Here is a 17286-nt window from a genome sequence, read left to right on the forward strand (position 1 = left end):
CGCAACTTTCCCCCCACAGTGATCGAGAACGCCCTTGACCGCGTCTCCCGTATTTCCCGCAACACATCCCTCACACCCCGCCCCCGCCACAACCGCCCCAAGAGGATCCCCCTCGTTCTCACACACCACCCTACCAACCTCCGGATACAACGCATTATCCTCCGACACTTCCGCCATTTACAATCCGACCCCACCACCCAAGACATTTTTCCATCCCCTCCCCTGTCAGCTTTCCGAAGAGACCACTCTCTCCGTGACTCCCTTGTTCGCTCCATACTGCCCTCCAACCCCACCACACCCGGCACCTTCCCCTGCAACCGCAGGAAATGCTACACTTGTCCCCACACCTCCTCCCTCACCCCCATCCCAGGCCCCAAGTTGACATTCCACATTAAGCAGTGGTTCACCTGCACATCTGCCAATGTGGTATACTGCATCCACTGTACCCGGTGCGGCTTCCTCTACATTGGGGAAACCAAGCGGAGGCTTGGGGACCGCTTTGCAGAACACCTCCGCTCAGTCCGCAACAAACAACTGCACCTCCCAGTCGCAAACCATTTCCACTCCCCCTCCCATTCTCTAGATGACATGTCCATCATGGGCCTCCTGCACTGCCACAATGATGCCACCCGAAGGTTGCAGGAACAGCAACTCATATTCCGCCTGGGAACCCTGCAGCCATATGGTATCAATGTGGACTTCACCAGTTTCAAAATCTCCCCTTCTCCTACTGCATCCCTAAACCAGCCCAGTTCGTCCCCTCCCCCCACTGCACCACACAACCAGCCCAGCTCTTCCCCCCCACCCACTGCATCCCAAAACCAGTCCAACCTGTCTCTGCCTCCCTAACCGGTTCTTCCTCTCACCCATCCCTCCCTCCCACCCCAAGCCGCACCCCCAGCTACCTACTAACCTCATCCCACCTCCTTGACCTGTCCGTCTTCCCTGGACTGACCTATCCCCTCCCTACCTCCCCACCTACACTCTCTCCACCTATCTTCTTTACTCTCCATCTTCGGCCCGCCTCCCCCTCTCTCCCTATTTATTCCAGTTCCCTCCCCCCATCCCCCTCTCTGATGAAGGGTCTTGGTCCGAAACGTCAGCTTTTGTCCTCCTGAGATGCTGCTTGGCCTGCTGTGTTCGTCCAGCCTCACATTTTATTATCTTAGTGTGTATGATAGACCTGGCGGGTTAGTTAACGTAGGAAAGCTTCCTAAATAATATGAGATCTGTAACACTGAATTATAAATAGCTCTTGTTACTTATTTTTCCACTGGTGGGGCTTCAGACAGCGCGTAGTTCTTCCAGTGTAAAGCACGGGTGAAGGGCCGCATTCCTAATCAAAGTGTTGCGCATGTGCAACAGCCGTCTTTTTTAGGTGGCAAAATGTCACTGCGCGTGCGCAGTTGCCATCTGTGTGGATAAATTGCCGAGAATGTGCCCATTATCTTTTTTTTTGGGATGGGTTGAATGCGTGCGCCACTTCCTGAAGTCGGACCCGGTGGGGATATCCCCGGGAGCAACGGTCCAATTTGCTCTTCGTTTCTTATTTAACGCCGGCGGCACGGTGACTCGTTGCTTTGTGCTGCTGCCTCACAGTACTAAGGACCCGGGTTCGATTGCACATTTGAACAACTTTGCACATTCTGCCCGTGGGTTTCCTCCCACAGTTCAAAGATGTATAGCCTAGTTAGATTGGCCATGGGACAAGCTGGGTAATAGGGAAAAAGCAGGAGGGTGGGTCTGGATGGGATGTTCTTAGGGGTATTGGTGGAGACTCGATGGTTTGAATGGCCTGCTTCCACACCGTGGGGGTTCTATGTAACACAGTTCGTGTCTCTAGCAGGTTGATTATTCATTACTCATCCCTAATCGCTGTTCAGCAGGTGGTGGTGAGCTGCTGCAGACGTCGGGGTGCAGTTCCATCCTACGATGCTGTTAGGGAGGAATTTCCTGGATTTTGATCTCGTGATTCTGAAGGAGTGGCAGTTTATTTTCAACCCAGGATAAAATGTGTGGCCTGGAGAGGAGCTTGCAGGTTGTGGTGTTCCAGTCTTCTTGCTAGTCTGCTCCAAGGTATTGCTCAGGGGTTTAGATTAGATTCCATACAGTGTGGGAACAGGCCCTTTGGCCCAACAAATCCACACTGGCCCTTGAAACATCCCACCCAGCTCCATCCCCTGAGAACCCATGCACCCCTGCACACAACGGGCAATTTAGCATAGCCGATCCTGCACTTAGCCTGCACATCTTTGGACTGTGGGAGGAAACCAGAGTACCCGGAGGAAACCCACACACACACGGGGAGAATGTGCAGACTCTGCACAGACAGTCACCCGAGGCTGGAATTGAACCCAGGTCCCTGGTGCTGTGAGGTTGCAGTGTTAACCACTGAGCCACTGTGCTGAAGGTCTGTCTAAGGAGACTGGGAGTGTTGCTGCAGTGCATCCTTAGATGATACACACTGTGCATTGATGTGGAGTGTTTTGTTGGATGTCAAGCTTTTGAGTGGTGTTGGAGGTGCACTCATCTAGACACGCTTGGAAGAAGTTCAGAGAGGATAATACCTGGAATGTTTTATGACGTGAGGCTGGATTGGTTAGGCCTGTATCATTTCCAGTTTAGGACAGTCAGAGGTAGTGTAATGGAAACATATAACATACTGAGGGGACTTGATTTGGGTGGATGGTGAAAGGATGTTCTGTTGTGTATGAGAATCTAGAACTATGGATTGTTATTTTAAAAAGTGAGGAAATCTGTTTTTCTCAGAGTTGAGTGTCTTTTGGAAGTCCTTTTTCTTCAAAAGGTAGTGAATATAGAATCTCAAAATATTTTTAAGGCAGAGTTAGATCTTAGATCACCAAGGGGGATGAAAATTTGAGGGATATGCAGGAAGGTAGAGCTGAGGTTAAAATGAAATCGGCCATGATCATATTGCATGGCAGAGTAGACTTGAAGGGCCAAGAGGCCTACTCCTAGCCCTTGTTTGTATGTTTGTTGTTTTCTGTTACAACCCTGATTTGTCTTGTGATTAATAGACCAGGTAAAGGGAAGTTAGGAAGTGAATGATTTTCATTCCCAGCCTCATGTAGCTGTAATGTTTGTACAGTATAGGTGACGTGCACTTCAGTTTCTGGTCAACTATAACCCCAAGTATGGTGGTTGTGGGAGTTTCAGTGGCCCTACTGATTTAGTTGTAGACAGTTAGATCCTCTGTTTTTCAATTTTTTGTTTTTGCACAGTTGTCATTTGCTACTTATCAGCATAACTGGATGTTGTCCAGGTCATATGAGCAGGCACAGGCAGGTTCAGTACCTAAAAAGGAGTCATGAATGGTGCAACCATTAGTAAACAGCCACTATTTTGGGAAAGAAGTTCATGAAGATGGTTGGGGCCCTAGGTCACTATCCTGAGGTACTGGGGCTCCTGTGGTGTAGGGGTAGTGTCCCTACACCTCTGCCAGAAAAGCTGGGTTCAAGTCCCACCTGCTCCAGAGGTGTGTTTAAAACATAGCTGAACAAGTCAATTAGAAGGTAGATGAGGTACTGGGCTCTTGTGGCAACGTGTTAGTATCCCTCCCTCTGCACCAGAAGGCCTGGGTTAAAGTCTTGCTTGCTCCAGATGTATGCCATAAAATGTCATGCTCAGCGCACAAGTCAACAACCTCATCCACAATGTGAGTTATGGATCTTTGCCAAAACTTTAAATAACATGTCTAATCAGTTGATTGGAAATATCTGCTGAGGTACTCCATGCAGTGATGACTGAAATGATTAACCTTCAACAAGCACAACAATCTTTTTGTACTAGTTATTACTCCAACCAAGGGAGAATATTCCCCTCCATTCCCGTTGACTCCAGTTTTTGCTCAAGTTCCTCACATGCTGTTTTGATGTTGAGTACAGTCACTGTCACCTCCTTGAGCTGGTTTTTGCTGAGCAGATGCTTAATAGCACTGTCTACATCCCCATCTATCACTTTTCTGATGTTTGACTGTACCAATGGGGTGGGTAGTTGGCTGGGTTGTATTTGGCTTGGTTTTTGAGAACAGGACCTACCTGGGTGACTTCTGTAAACTCCTTTTCAGGGTATTCCAAGTCGAGCATTTTGTTGGCTTTTTATGACATGGTCACTTTTTTTTAAAATCATGTCTGCTCCAGACATTGCCAGATTCATTCAGCTCCATTTCACATCCTGCCTTTGTGGTTTTGTGGGAGCTCTCACATTCCCCCTTTTCCTGTTTTTTTTAAATCAATTTTACAGATTATCAGAAGGGGAGGGTTTCTGGGCAGGAAACTGCAACCAAACATCCCATCAGTATCTGACAGAGTCACCCCTTTATCACAACTTGAATCTTGTAGGATTTTTGAAGATGGATGGAAAAACCATCATTCACAATGAGGAAAAACCATACACGTGTTCTGTATGTGGACAAGGCTTCTGCCGATTATCTGGCCTGTCAGAACATGGATGCGGTCACAAAGGGAAGAAAGCTTTGAAATGTACAAACTCTGGCAAGGGATTTAATTTGCAATGAATGCTGGCAAACCATCGGTGCATTCAAACCGGTGAGCGGCCTTTCACCTGTTCCAAGTGTGGGAAGGGATTCACTTGTTCATCTACCCTGCTGAATTACTGGCGTGTTCACACGGATGACAGACCTTTTGCATGCCCAGTGTGTGGGAAGTGCTATAAAAGTTCATGGGAACTGATTGCCCATCAACGTGTTCACACTGGAGAGAGACCATTCAGGTGCCCTCACTGTGGAACTGGGTTCAGAAGATCATCTGACCTCTCTGTGCACCAGCGCATTCACACAGGGGAAAAGCCATTTGCCTGCTCCAGTTGTGGAAAGGGATTTAGCACACCGTCCCACCTGCGCAGGCACCAGCGGGTTCAAAATGGAGAAAGACCATTCATCTGCTCTGAATGTGGGAAGGGATTTTTTTTTGTCCATCCACCCTGCTGAACCACCGCCGTGTTCATACTGATGAGACCCTTTAAATGTCAAGACTGCGAAAAGTGCTATAAAAGTTCTGGAGACTTAATTACCCACCAGTGTATCCACACTGATGAGAGACCGTTCCGGTGCTCTCGCTGTGGGCACGGGTTCAGGAAATCTTCTCGACTAACTGTGTACACCAGCGGACTCTCACTAGAGAGAGACCATTCACCTGTGTGGGAAAGCATTCACTCGGTCATTTCACCAATTGACACAAACGGGTTCACACTGGGGAGAGGCCATTCTCCTGTCTTGTGTGGAAAGGGATTCACTCAGTCATCCCACCTGCTGACACACCAGTGAGTTCACACTGGGGAGAAACCATTCACTTGCCTTGAGTGTGGGAGAGGATTCGGTCAGCCAGCCTGCTAAAACACCAGTACATTCATAAGTAACTGCAACAATTGGGTTTTGTTATTGATCACATGTTCATTGAGGTCTGGTTTTGCCAATTTTCATAAATATCACCCTAGTTATAGGTGTTAATATTCTGCAAAGCAATCAAATAAATCAGCTTTGTCTTTTAAGGCAATGTGTTGATGCTTTTTAATATCTTCCAGACAAGTTAATTTTGAGTTCGCCCTCTCCTTGTTTCCTGCAACCTCACCTCAACATGTACGAAGAGCTCGGAGATGTGTTTTTTTGTCACGAAGACTAAGAAACTCTGATCAGCAGCTTCTGTTGTTTCCGTTTCTTTCACAAGCTTCTAAAATTCCACCCTTATTCAAACCTTGAACCCACATCTTTCTTTGGTTTCTCTGTTATTACTTCATACCCTCTCAGAGCTCGCCTTGTTCGTGAGGCCCACCTTCTACTCCCATGATCAGCCAATCTCTGAACTTCTCCACAGATCATAGAGCTGTACAGCATGGAAACAGCCTTTGGTCCAGCTCATCTATGCAAACCAGATGTCCTTAACTAATCTAGGCCCATTTGGCATGTATCCCTCTCAACCCTTCCTATTCATGTACCCATCCAGATGCCTTTAAAATGTTATTTTACCAGCTGCCTTCACTTCCTCTGGCAGCTCCTTCCATACACGCACCACCCTCTGTATGGAAAAAGTTGCCTTTTAGGTCCCTTTTTAAATCTTTCTCCTCTCCCCTATGCTCCTTTAATCTTGGACTCCCCTACCCTAGGGAAAAGACTTTGGCAGTTCACCCTATCCCTGCCTCTCATGACTTGATAAGCTTCTTTAAGGTCACCTAGACTTTCAGAAAGTGTTTGACAGTCCTGCAAGAGATTAAAGCGCATGGGATTGGGAAAAGTGTATTGAGATGGTTAGGAAACTGGTTGGCAGAGAGGAAACAAAAAGAATAGGAATTAATGGGCCCTTCAAATAGGCAGGCAGTAACTAGTGGAGTGCCACAGGGATGGGTGCTGGGACCCTATCTGTTCACAATTATATAAAAATAATTTGGATGAGAGAACAAAATGTAACCTTTCCAAGTTTGCAGATGATACTGAGTTGGGTGAGAGGGTGAACTGTGACGAGGATGCAGAGATCATTCAGCATGATCAATGGCAGATGCAGTATAATTTGAATAAGTGTGAGGTTATTCACTTTTAGAAGCAAAAACAAGACAGATTACTATCTGAATGGCTGGAAGTTGGGAGAAGGGACTGTGTGGTGGGACCTGGGTGTCCTTGTGCACCACTCGCTGAAGGTAAGCAGCTGCAGCAGGTGGTAAAGAAAGCAAATGGTCTGTTGGCCTTCATTCCAAGAGGCCTTGAGCACCAGAGCGGGGATGTGTTGGTGCGGTTGTACAGGGCCTTAGTGAGACCACACTGGAATATAGTGTGCGCTTTTGGTCTCGTTTTTCTGAGGATGGATGCTCTTTCCCTCCAAAGAGTGCAGAGAAGGTTTACCAGGCTCATTCTGGGGTTGGTGGATCTGATCTATGAGGAGAGACTGATTGACTAGATTGAGATTGTTTTTGCTAGAGTTCAGACGACTGGCGGGGGGATCTCCTACAGACTTAAAATTTTAACAGGACTACACAGGTGGATGTTCCTGTTGGTAGATATGTCCAGAACCAGGGGTCAGAGTATGAGGATTTGGGATAGACTCATTAAAATGGAGATGATGAGACATTTCTTCACCCAGAGAGTAGTGAGTCTGCAGAATTCATTACCACAGGAAGTAGTAGATGCCTAAACATTGAATATATTCAACAGGGGACTAGATATAGCACTTGGAGCAAGTGGGATCAGAGGTTACGAATAATATGGAGGATTAAGCTATTGAGTTGAACAATAAACCATGATCATTAAGAATGGCAGATCAGACTTGAAAGGGCATATGGTCTTCACCTGCTCCCATCTTCTATGTTTCTAATCAGCCTGGAGGAACACAACACACTGGGTGGCCTGGTGGCTCAGTGTTTGGCACAGCTACTTCCACAGTCGGGGATCTGGATTCAATTCCATTCTGGGTGACTGTCTGTGTGGAGCTTGCACATTCTCCCCATGTCTGCGTGGGTTTCCTCCGGGTGCTCCCACAGTACAAAGATATGCAGAATTTGGTGGTCTGGCCATATCAAATTGCTCACAGTGTCCAGGAATATGTATGTCAGTTGGATAACCTATGGGGAATGCAGGGCCAAAGGGATAGTTTAGGCGTGTGAGTCTCTGAATAGGATGGTCTTTGAGGAAATGTGGACTCGATGGGCAAATGCCGGCTTGCAGTTTGTATGAGTTCTATAATTCTATGACATTGTGTGCAGGAACTCTAGAAATCTGGAGATTTTGACAAGGGATTTGATTTCTGTCCCAGCTGGAATTTCATCAGTGCAGTCACAAAGCAGAGAGACTCTTCACCACCTGTGTATGTGTGGGGATGGATTCTGTCACTTATCTCATGGGCTGGCACACCAGTGGGCTTGCCATATGGGATGATCTCTCATTTTGTTTTGTCATTTCATAAAGGTTTCAAAACAACATTTTAGTTTCTTAACGTACCAGAGAGTCTGTACTGAGGAGAAACCATCCACCTAGTCCATGTGCAGGAAGGGATTAATTCAGTCACCATATTTTACTAAAGATCAGGTTGTTCATAATGATGAGAGACCTTTTACATATTCTGACAGTGAGAAAAGCTCTAACATCAGAGTGAATTGCCTGAAACCCATAGTGAGCTCACTCAGAAGGGGTTATTCACTTGCTCAGTGTTTGGGAAGGAACTTTAGTCTTTTAAACATTCAACATATCAGTGAGTTCAAACTACATTTTGGGAAGGTGGTGGCCTAGTAATAATTTCACCCTGTCAGCAATCCAGAATCCCAGGCCAGTGCTCTTGGAAACTGGGTTCGAATCCCACCGTGGAAGATTGTGAAATGTGAATTCAGTAAAACATTCAGAATTAAGAATGACCCAATAGTGACCACGTAACCCTTGCCAATTATTGTAAAACCTATTTGGTTCACTTGTGGCTTTTCAGGAAGGGAATCTATCATTCTTGTCCAGTCTACACATGACTGCAGACCCACTGCAATATGGGTGACTCTTAAATGCCCTCTGGGCAATTAAGGGTGGGCAATAAATAAGCTTGCAACACCCACATTCTGTGACCAAATGACACCAAAGTATGTTCCGTGTCTCTGAATCTATATAGAAAAAGATTCAGTCAACTCTGCTACTCCAAAAATCTGAAATACAAAGTGGAAAGATGCTGTACCCATGCTTCCCGTGTGGAACCATTTATGATAATAGGCACAGGGTTTATCATTTACTATTGTTGCAGTTTGTTCCCTCTTAAAGGTTTAAAAGTACGTTCTGTTTTTACAGAAATATCTGTATGGAGATCTCTTTAAACAAGTTCAAACAAGACAATAGTGAGGTATTGGTGAAATGTCTTTAATTTTTCTTACACAACCCATCACACAGAGTTCAAAAGACATAGAACATAGAACATTACAGCACAGTACAGGCCCTTCAGCCCTCGATGTTGTGCCGACCTGTCATACCGATCTGAAGCCCATCTAACCTGCACTATTCCATGTACGTCCATGTGCTTATCCAATGACGACTTAAATGTACCTAAAGTTGGCGAATCTACTACCGTTGCAGGCAAAGTGTTCCATTCCCTTACTACTCTGAGTAAAGAAACTACCTCTGACATCTGTCCTATATCTTTCACCCCTCAATTTAAAGCTATGCCCCCTCGTGCTCGCCGTCACCATCCTAGGAAAAAGGCTCTCCCTATCCACCCTATCTAACCCTCTGATTATTTTATATGTTTCAATTAAGTCACCTCTCAATCTTCTTCTCTCTAATGAAAACAGCCTCAAGTCCCTCAGCCTTTCCTCGTAAGACTACTGGAGACTCAAGAACTCACCTGAAAAAATAGTGAATGAGTCATTCTAATCCAGTTGGTCTGGTAACATTTGGACCAGGCCTTCTATTTGTGTATTGATCCTTTTTGACTTTAGGTCCTGCTAAATTGTTGACATCAACACATTCTGGTTATTTATCAAAATGGAACACACTAACCCTTCAATAAATCTTGTAAATTATATATTATTATCTGTACCACAGTCATTTTCTCATGAAAAGATGTTATTACTATCTCATCTTTATATTTAGTCCTTCATTTGACCTTCTGGCTTTGAGCCAAAAAAAATACGTTGTCTGTTCTTTCAGTTCATTTAATCTATAACCTGTGTGTTCACAGGTTCTAATTCTGACCTCCTAGACCTGTCTGCTACAGATTGTTCATTGTCATGGGTATAAGTGTCTATAATATAGATAAATATGCAATTAAGTTATGAGGATTATTTGGGAGTTTCCTGCCTGGCTTCTCTGTCTACGATCATCCCCTTGAGATTCATGAAAATGTTTACTATTGGTGATACAAACAAATCTCTTCATAAAGAATACCATCAGTTTATGGGAAATAATTCCAGCTGTAACATCAAGTGAAAAGTAGAGGCTGTGATTATCCAGGGGTGCCTTTTCTGTATTTTACTCTATTTCCCACTGCAGCTGATCACCCAGGTGGCAATGAACCATTCAGTGTTAAAGTTTTGTATTGCCTTTGCGCCACATTGTAGATTTGAATTTCAGAGAAAGAAGATTGGTTTGAACTTATTTAAATGAGTCCCTGGGGAGGCGATGGCCTTGTGGTAATATTTACTGGACTGTTAATCCGGAGAACCCGATAATGTTCTGGGGATGGGTTTGAATTCTGCCACAGCACGTGCTGGAATTTGAATTAAATAAATATCTGGATTTAACAATCTAATGATAACCATGAATCCATTGTCGATTGTCAGGAAAAATCCACCTGGTTCACTAACATCCTTACCCAGTCTGGCCTACAGTCTGTGACTCCAGACCTGCAGCAATGGGTCTTAATTCTTAACTGCCCTCTGTGCAACTAGGGATGGGCAATAAATGCTGCCTCGCCAGCGATGCCCCCATCCCTGAATGAAGTTTTTTTTTTCAAAAAAATTTCTGGAAAGCTGTGGCCTATGTAGACTCTGATTTAATTTTAGTCAGATTGCCTGACAATGTGCCAGGAAACACCTTGTATGAGTGGGGCTGTGTGTCTGTTTCTGCTGGTGGAGGGGAATAGCTCTGCGTGTGAGGGTAAAGGCAGGGTAGTGGCTGTCTGTGTCCTTCTGCCTCTAAGTGAGAATGAGACCAAAATGTTCTATGTGGATGTGGCTTCTCCTTACCTGTAAAAGAATGTTATTGTTTCACACTCAGTCAACAATGTTGATTCTATGAGAACCCAGTGTACTGATTTGCATGATAGTATAGGGAGATTTTTCACTGAGGAATGAAGCCAGATCTTTGCTGTGTAAAAACTGACATGTACCCAGCCAGACCGCTTCTCCTAAAACAATATAAAGGGTCGTTAGCAATTCCTTTGTCTGTCCAACTGCCTTTTTCTCTCTCTGGGCTCCATCCTATCGTTTACTCCCAACCCCACCCACCTCCCTATTATCTGCATATAAACTGACGTTTTCCCAGCCACCATCAGTTCTGAGGGTCACTGGACCCGAAGCATTAACTCTGTTCTCTCCTTCACAGATGTTGCCAGGCCAGCTGAGCTTTTCCAGCAAATTTCTTTTTGTTCCTGATTTAGCATATCCGCAGTTTTTTTGGTTTTTATAAGGATCTGCTACTTTCCAGATCCTTTCCTATCTCCTCACTATTATCCTCAGTACACAAGTATCTTGTGAAAATCATCCTTCAATAGCGCTACAGTTTCTATTTGAAGCTCCCATCACTCTCTTACCAAACGATAGCAATGGAATTGCTGAAAGTACGGGAATCAGTTCCGAGGTGCTCCTAAGATGCTGCTTGGCCTGCTGTGTTCATCCAGCTCCACGCTTTGTTATCTCTTTACTCTAACTTTGATTGCGTTAAGGCGGACACTACGAGGGATAGTCTGCAATGAGTTATTCTTTTTCAGGCTGAGGACAAGGTGATTCTTCACCTGAAAGGGTCCGGCTCCCTTATTCATTCTGATTGGCTGGAGGAAGATTCTCCCTGCTCAGGTCCACCAGCACCGTGGGAATAACCAGGTGTGGAGCTGGATGAACACAGCAGGACAAAGCAGCATCTTTAGGAGCAGGAAAGCTGACGTTTCGGGCCTAGACCCTTGTTCAGAAAAAGTTCATCCAGCTCTACGCCTTGTTAATAAAACGTGAGGCTGGATGAACACAGCAGGCCCAGCAGCATCTCAGGAGCACAAAAGCTGACATTTCGGGCCTAGAGCCTTCATCAGAGAGGGGGATGGGGTGAAAGTTCTGGAATAAATAGGGAGAGGGGGGGAGGTGGACCGAAGATGGAGAGAAAAGAAGATAGGTGGAGAGGAGAGTATGGGAGGGGATAGGTCAGTCCAGGGAACACGGACAGGTCAAGGAGGTGGGATGAGGTTAGTAGGTAGGAGATGGAGGTGCGGCTTGGGGTGAGAGGAAGAACAGGTTAGGGAGGCAGAGACAGGTTGGACTGGTTTTGGGATGCAGTGGGTGGAGGGGAAGAGCTGGGCTGGTTGTGTGGTGCATTGGGGGGAGGGGATGAACTGGGCTGGTTTTGGGATGCGGTGGGGGAAGGGGAGATTTTGAAGCTGGTGAAGTCCACATTGATACCATTGGGCTGCAGGGTTCCCAAGCGGAATATGAGTTGCTGTTCCTGCAACCTTCGGGTGGCATCAATGTGGCACTGCAGGAGGCCCATGATGGACATGTCATCTAAAGAATGGGAGGGGGAGTGGAAATGGTTTGCGACTGGGAGGTACAGTTGTTTATTGCAAACCAAGCGGAGGTGTTCTGCAAAGCGGTCCCCAAGCCTCCGCTTGGTTTCTCCAATGTAGAGGAGGCCACACCGGGTACAGTGGATGCAGTATACCACATTAGCAGATGTGCAGGTGAACCTCTGCTTAATGTGGAATGTCATCTTGGGGCCTGGGATAGGGGTGAGGGAGGAGGTGTGGGGACAAGTGTAGCATTTCCTGTGGTTGCAGGGGAAGGTGCCGGGTGTGGTGGGGTTGGAGGGCAGTGTGAAGTGAACAAGGGAGTCACGGAGAGAGTGGTCTCTCCGGAAAGCAGACAGGGGTGGGGATGGAAAAATGTCTTGGGTGGTGGGGTCGGATTGTAGATGGCAGAAGTGTCGGAGAATGATGCGTTGTATCCGGAGGTTGGTGGGGTGGTGTGTGAGAACGAGGGGGATCCTCTTAGGGCGGTTGTGGCGGGGGCGGGGTGTGAGGGATGTGTTGTGGGAAATGCGGGAGACGCGGTCAAGGGCGTTCTCGACCACTGTGGGGGGAAAGTTGCGGTCCTTGAAGAACTTGGACATCTGGGATGTGTGGGAGTGGAATGCCTCATAGTGGGAGCAGATGCGGCGGGGGCGGAGGAATTGGGAATAGGGGATGGAATTTTTGCAGGAGGGTGGGTGGGAGGAGGTGTATTCTAGGGAGCTGTGGGAGTTGGTGGGCTTGAAATGGACATCAGTTACAAGCTGGTTGCCTGAGATGGAGACTGAGAGATCCAGGAAGGTGAGGGATGTGCTGGAAATGGCCCAGGTGAACTGAAGGTTGGGGTCGAAGGTGTTGGTGAAGTGGATGAACTGTTCGAGCTCCTGTGGGGAGCAAGAGGCGGCACTGTAGTATGGCGCACTGACCTCTACATTGCCGAGGCCAGACGCCAACTCTCCAACACCATCTCCTACCGCCCCCCTCGATCATGACCCCACACCCGAGCACCAAACCATCATCTCCAACACCATTCATGCCAAAGCCTCTACACCTTGTTATCTCAGATTGTCCAGCATCTACAGTTCCTACTCTCTCCACTAGCACCGCTCCCACTTCCTATTGGGTTCGGCCCGCTATCAATCATCCAGGACTGTTGGAATTCCGAGAACGTGCTCGTGGCTGCGCAGGCGCAGAGCCCGAAACGTCACAAGTGATGGCTGCGGCAGTGTATGGCACTGCGCATTTTGCGGGGAGCGGAATGCTGAGGGGCGCATGCGCACCAATCGTGACTCCTATCAGATTGCTCCTAAAAACTGAAAAAGATGCTTTAAATCAGAAACAAAACCCAAGGTTGCTGAAAAGCTTAGCAGGTCTGGCAGCATCTATTGAAATAAATCGTTAACGTTTCGGGTCGAGTGACCCTTCCTCAGAACTGACGTTAACTCTGGTCTCCACAGGTACCAGACCTGCTGAGCTTTTCCAGCAATTTCTGGATTTTTTTTTTAAAAAAACATTATTTTTTGTGGACTGAAACGGATAGGTTTTTTGGATTTTACAGGGGACTTAGAAGCGAAAAATATATACAGAGAAATTCTTGTTCCTTCTGAGATATAGCTTTAAAATTCTGAATGGTTTCCACAAGTTAGCCACTTTGTAACCCATGAATACATTAGAGTGACTATTAGTCAACACAGAAATTCAGAATATTACCATTATATTCCAAAAATTGCCTTTTCCATTAGTGGAATAGGGAATAAAACAAAGTTGCTTGAGAGACTCAGCCCTGACAGCATTTGTGGCGAGAGACACAGAATCCAGCATGACTTCTTAAGAGCTGGTAGTCCATTTGGTCGAGTGTGAACTTCACGATTGTGATTGCAACATTTTTGTTTGAAAATCACTTAGAATGTGGACATTGATTCCAGGCCAGCATTTGTTGCCCATCTTTAGCACTTTATTAAAAAAGAAACAAGATGGGACTGTGAGAAAAAGGGGATGAGAAATATCAGCTTAAAAGGCTGAAATGATGTCAACAGAATAGAAGATCATATTCAGCAGAATATCCAGTATAGACAGAATGGCCCATTGTGTATTCTTTTGTGTAATTCTTTGTTAACGCCTTTTTACAGGCTATTAGAAGATTCACTGTCAGGAAAATCAGGCCAGCCCTCTCTCCGAGATGGCTCTTGATCTATCTATCAGATTCTGAAGATTGCAGATCTGAAGTGATTTAATTGACCATCTCAGCTGGAAACTGTTGAGGCCATTCACGTACTTCTACTGATGGAAGGGATTTACACAGCTGGGAAACATGTTGCCATGCCAGAAAGATTGCAATAACAAAAGGCTGTTTGCCTGCTCAGTGTGTGGGAAGCAATTGCATGGAATCATAGAATTTACCAGTTCATTGAACCTGCTGGCACACCAACTCAACTACACTGAGCACCCCCTTCAGTGTTCTGCCTCTTGGGACAGCTGTGAAACATCTGAAGATGTGGTCCACTACCTGCAATTTCACGCTAATGAGAGACCAATTAGTTGCTCCCACTGTGGGAAGATATTCAGCCAGCCCTTCTGCCTTGGAGCACCAGCTCCTTCACACTCATGAGAAATCATTCAGCTGTTCTCACTGTGGGGAGAGTTTTTGAGTCAGTACATATCATTGAGCACCAGCAAGTTCACATGAAAGACAGGCCATTTGGCTGCTCCAACTGTAAGAAGACATCACTCAGTCCTTCCACTACATTGACCACCAACTGGTTCACTCAGATAAGAGAACTTTTAAATGCTGTGAATGAGAAGATCTTTAAAAGACACAGTGAGGTGCTGAGACATGAGTGCATGTACACCAGGGAGCAACCTTTTCCGTTGACCTTGTGTGGGAGGACACTGATCCATCCAATCCACTTTCTGAAGCACAAAGACACTCACACTGGGTAGAGACCATTTATCTGCTCTGTGTGTGGGATGGGATTCACTTGGTCATTCCACCTGGGACACACCAACGAATTCACACTGGGAGGTTGTTCAGCTGCTTCAATTGTTGGAAGACATTTACCCGCTCATTTGACCTGCTGGCACACCAACGGTCTCACGCTGGGGAGAGACTACTCACCTTCTCCAAGTATGGGAAAGGATTTACTCGATCTTCCCATCTACTGAGACATCGTCCTGTTCACACTGGGGAGCAGCTGTTATCCTGCTTTGCATGTCACTCTCAATGCATTGAATATTGATGTATTTCATTCTGATAAGAAACATTTGAAATGTTCTGAATGTGATAAGACCTTTTAAAAGGAACAGTGACCTGCTGACAGACCAGTATGTTCACACTGAGGAAAGACTACTTCTCTGCTCTGGGTGTGGGAGGAGATTTGTTCACTCTACTGTTCTGTGAAACACTGACATACCCACACTGGGGAGAGGCCATTCATCTGTTCTAACTGTGGGAAGAGCTTCATTTAGCCAACCTGCTGACACATTTGGTGAGTTCACACCAGGGAGAAGCGTTCACCTGTTCTTAGTGCAGCAAGAGTGTTCACCACCTAGTGAGACATCAGCAAAATTCACAGATCTTTCAAATGCCTGGACTGTGGGAAATGCTACAATAACACGATCAATATTTTAATATTATGTTGCTGTCGATAGCGCATTGAACAGCTGGAAGTGCAGCGTCACTAAAAGTGCAGCGTAACATAAACCGATCATTGAACAGTTCTGTCATAGCCTGGCAATCTGTGTCAACATATCCTGAACTGTCTTTCGGCAGCTCAAAACCATCTTTAACCATCTACTCACTCCTGATGGAGCAAGAAAAGTTGTTCACTGTTATTCCTGCATTTGTCCTCTGCCTTCCTTTCCAAAAATCCCTGTGTTTCTCTAAAGGCTGCTTTTGTCTTCCTCAATTGGAGGGTGATAGTTGTCTGATTATTTGAGTCTAAATCTACCTGCATCCAAACAGGTATAAAGGCAAAATGCTTGAAGATACTGGAAATCTTAAACACAGGATGGTGAAGATAGGACTGATAGCATTTGCAAACAGAGAAAGAGTTCCATTTTGAGTCCAGGATGAATTCTAACAAAGAATCATACAGATTTAAAGCATTGACTCTGTTTCTGTCTCCACAAGTGATACCAGACTTACTGTGTGTCTCCAGCTTTCTGTGTTTGTTCCAGACAGGGCTCAGTGTCAAGACAGTTCAGGGAGTCAGGTTTCATTCACTTTTAGATCTACGTGACAGGTAAAATTGTTGCTGGTCCTTTAGTGAGGATGCCTCTGGTTCCTTGTCAAATATTAGTCCGGATACTAAATCCTGTTTCTTAGTCCACTCCAGGAAACCATTCCCTGAGCTTGAAACCTTTAGCAGGGTCAGTGAAGTTCCTAGGCAGGAGAGATCCTAGAGTAACAGTCAGGATCCCACTCATGTGACAATAAGATATTTCATTGTCATATTCTTTCATGGGATTTGTGTTATAAGCAATCGGAACAGAAGGCTATTCAATGCCTTCAGCCTGCTCCTCCATGTAATGGGATCAGGTTGATCCGACACTCCTCATGTCTACTTTTCTGCCCTTTCCCCATGACCTTGATTCACTGATTAAGAAGTATCCATATCAGCCTTAAATATACTCAAGGACTTCGCCTCCACAGCTCTCTGTGCAAGCAGTACCAAAGATTTTCAGCAGGCAGTGAACATCGCCATGTTAAACTGTTGCTCCTTTATCCAGAGGCTACGCCCTCTGGTCCTACACTCTTCCCACGAGGGAACATCCTGTTAGCATTTACCTTGTCAAGCCCATTAAAATCCTTCATGTTTCAATAAGATCACTTCTCATTCTTCTAAATTCCAATGAATCCCATCCTGTTTAACATTTTGCCTCAATTCTGGGTCATCCTAGTGAATCTTTTCTGAGCTGTCTGCAATTAAATGATATTTTTCCTTAAATAAAGGGACGAAAACTGCTCATATTACTCCCAGATGTGGTCTCACCAGCATCTTGTACAGTTTCAATAAGGCTTCCCTACTCTTACACAAGCCCACCCTCCCCTTTTAAATAAGGATGTTATTGGCAAGGCCAG

Source organism: Stegostoma tigrinum, chromosome 42, assembly GCF_030684315.1.
Source record: "Stegostoma tigrinum isolate sSteTig4 chromosome 42, sSteTig4.hap1, whole genome shotgun sequence".
NCBI classification, from domain to species: Eukaryota; Metazoa; Chordata; class Chondrichthyes; order Orectolobiformes; family Stegostomatidae; genus Stegostoma; species Stegostoma tigrinum.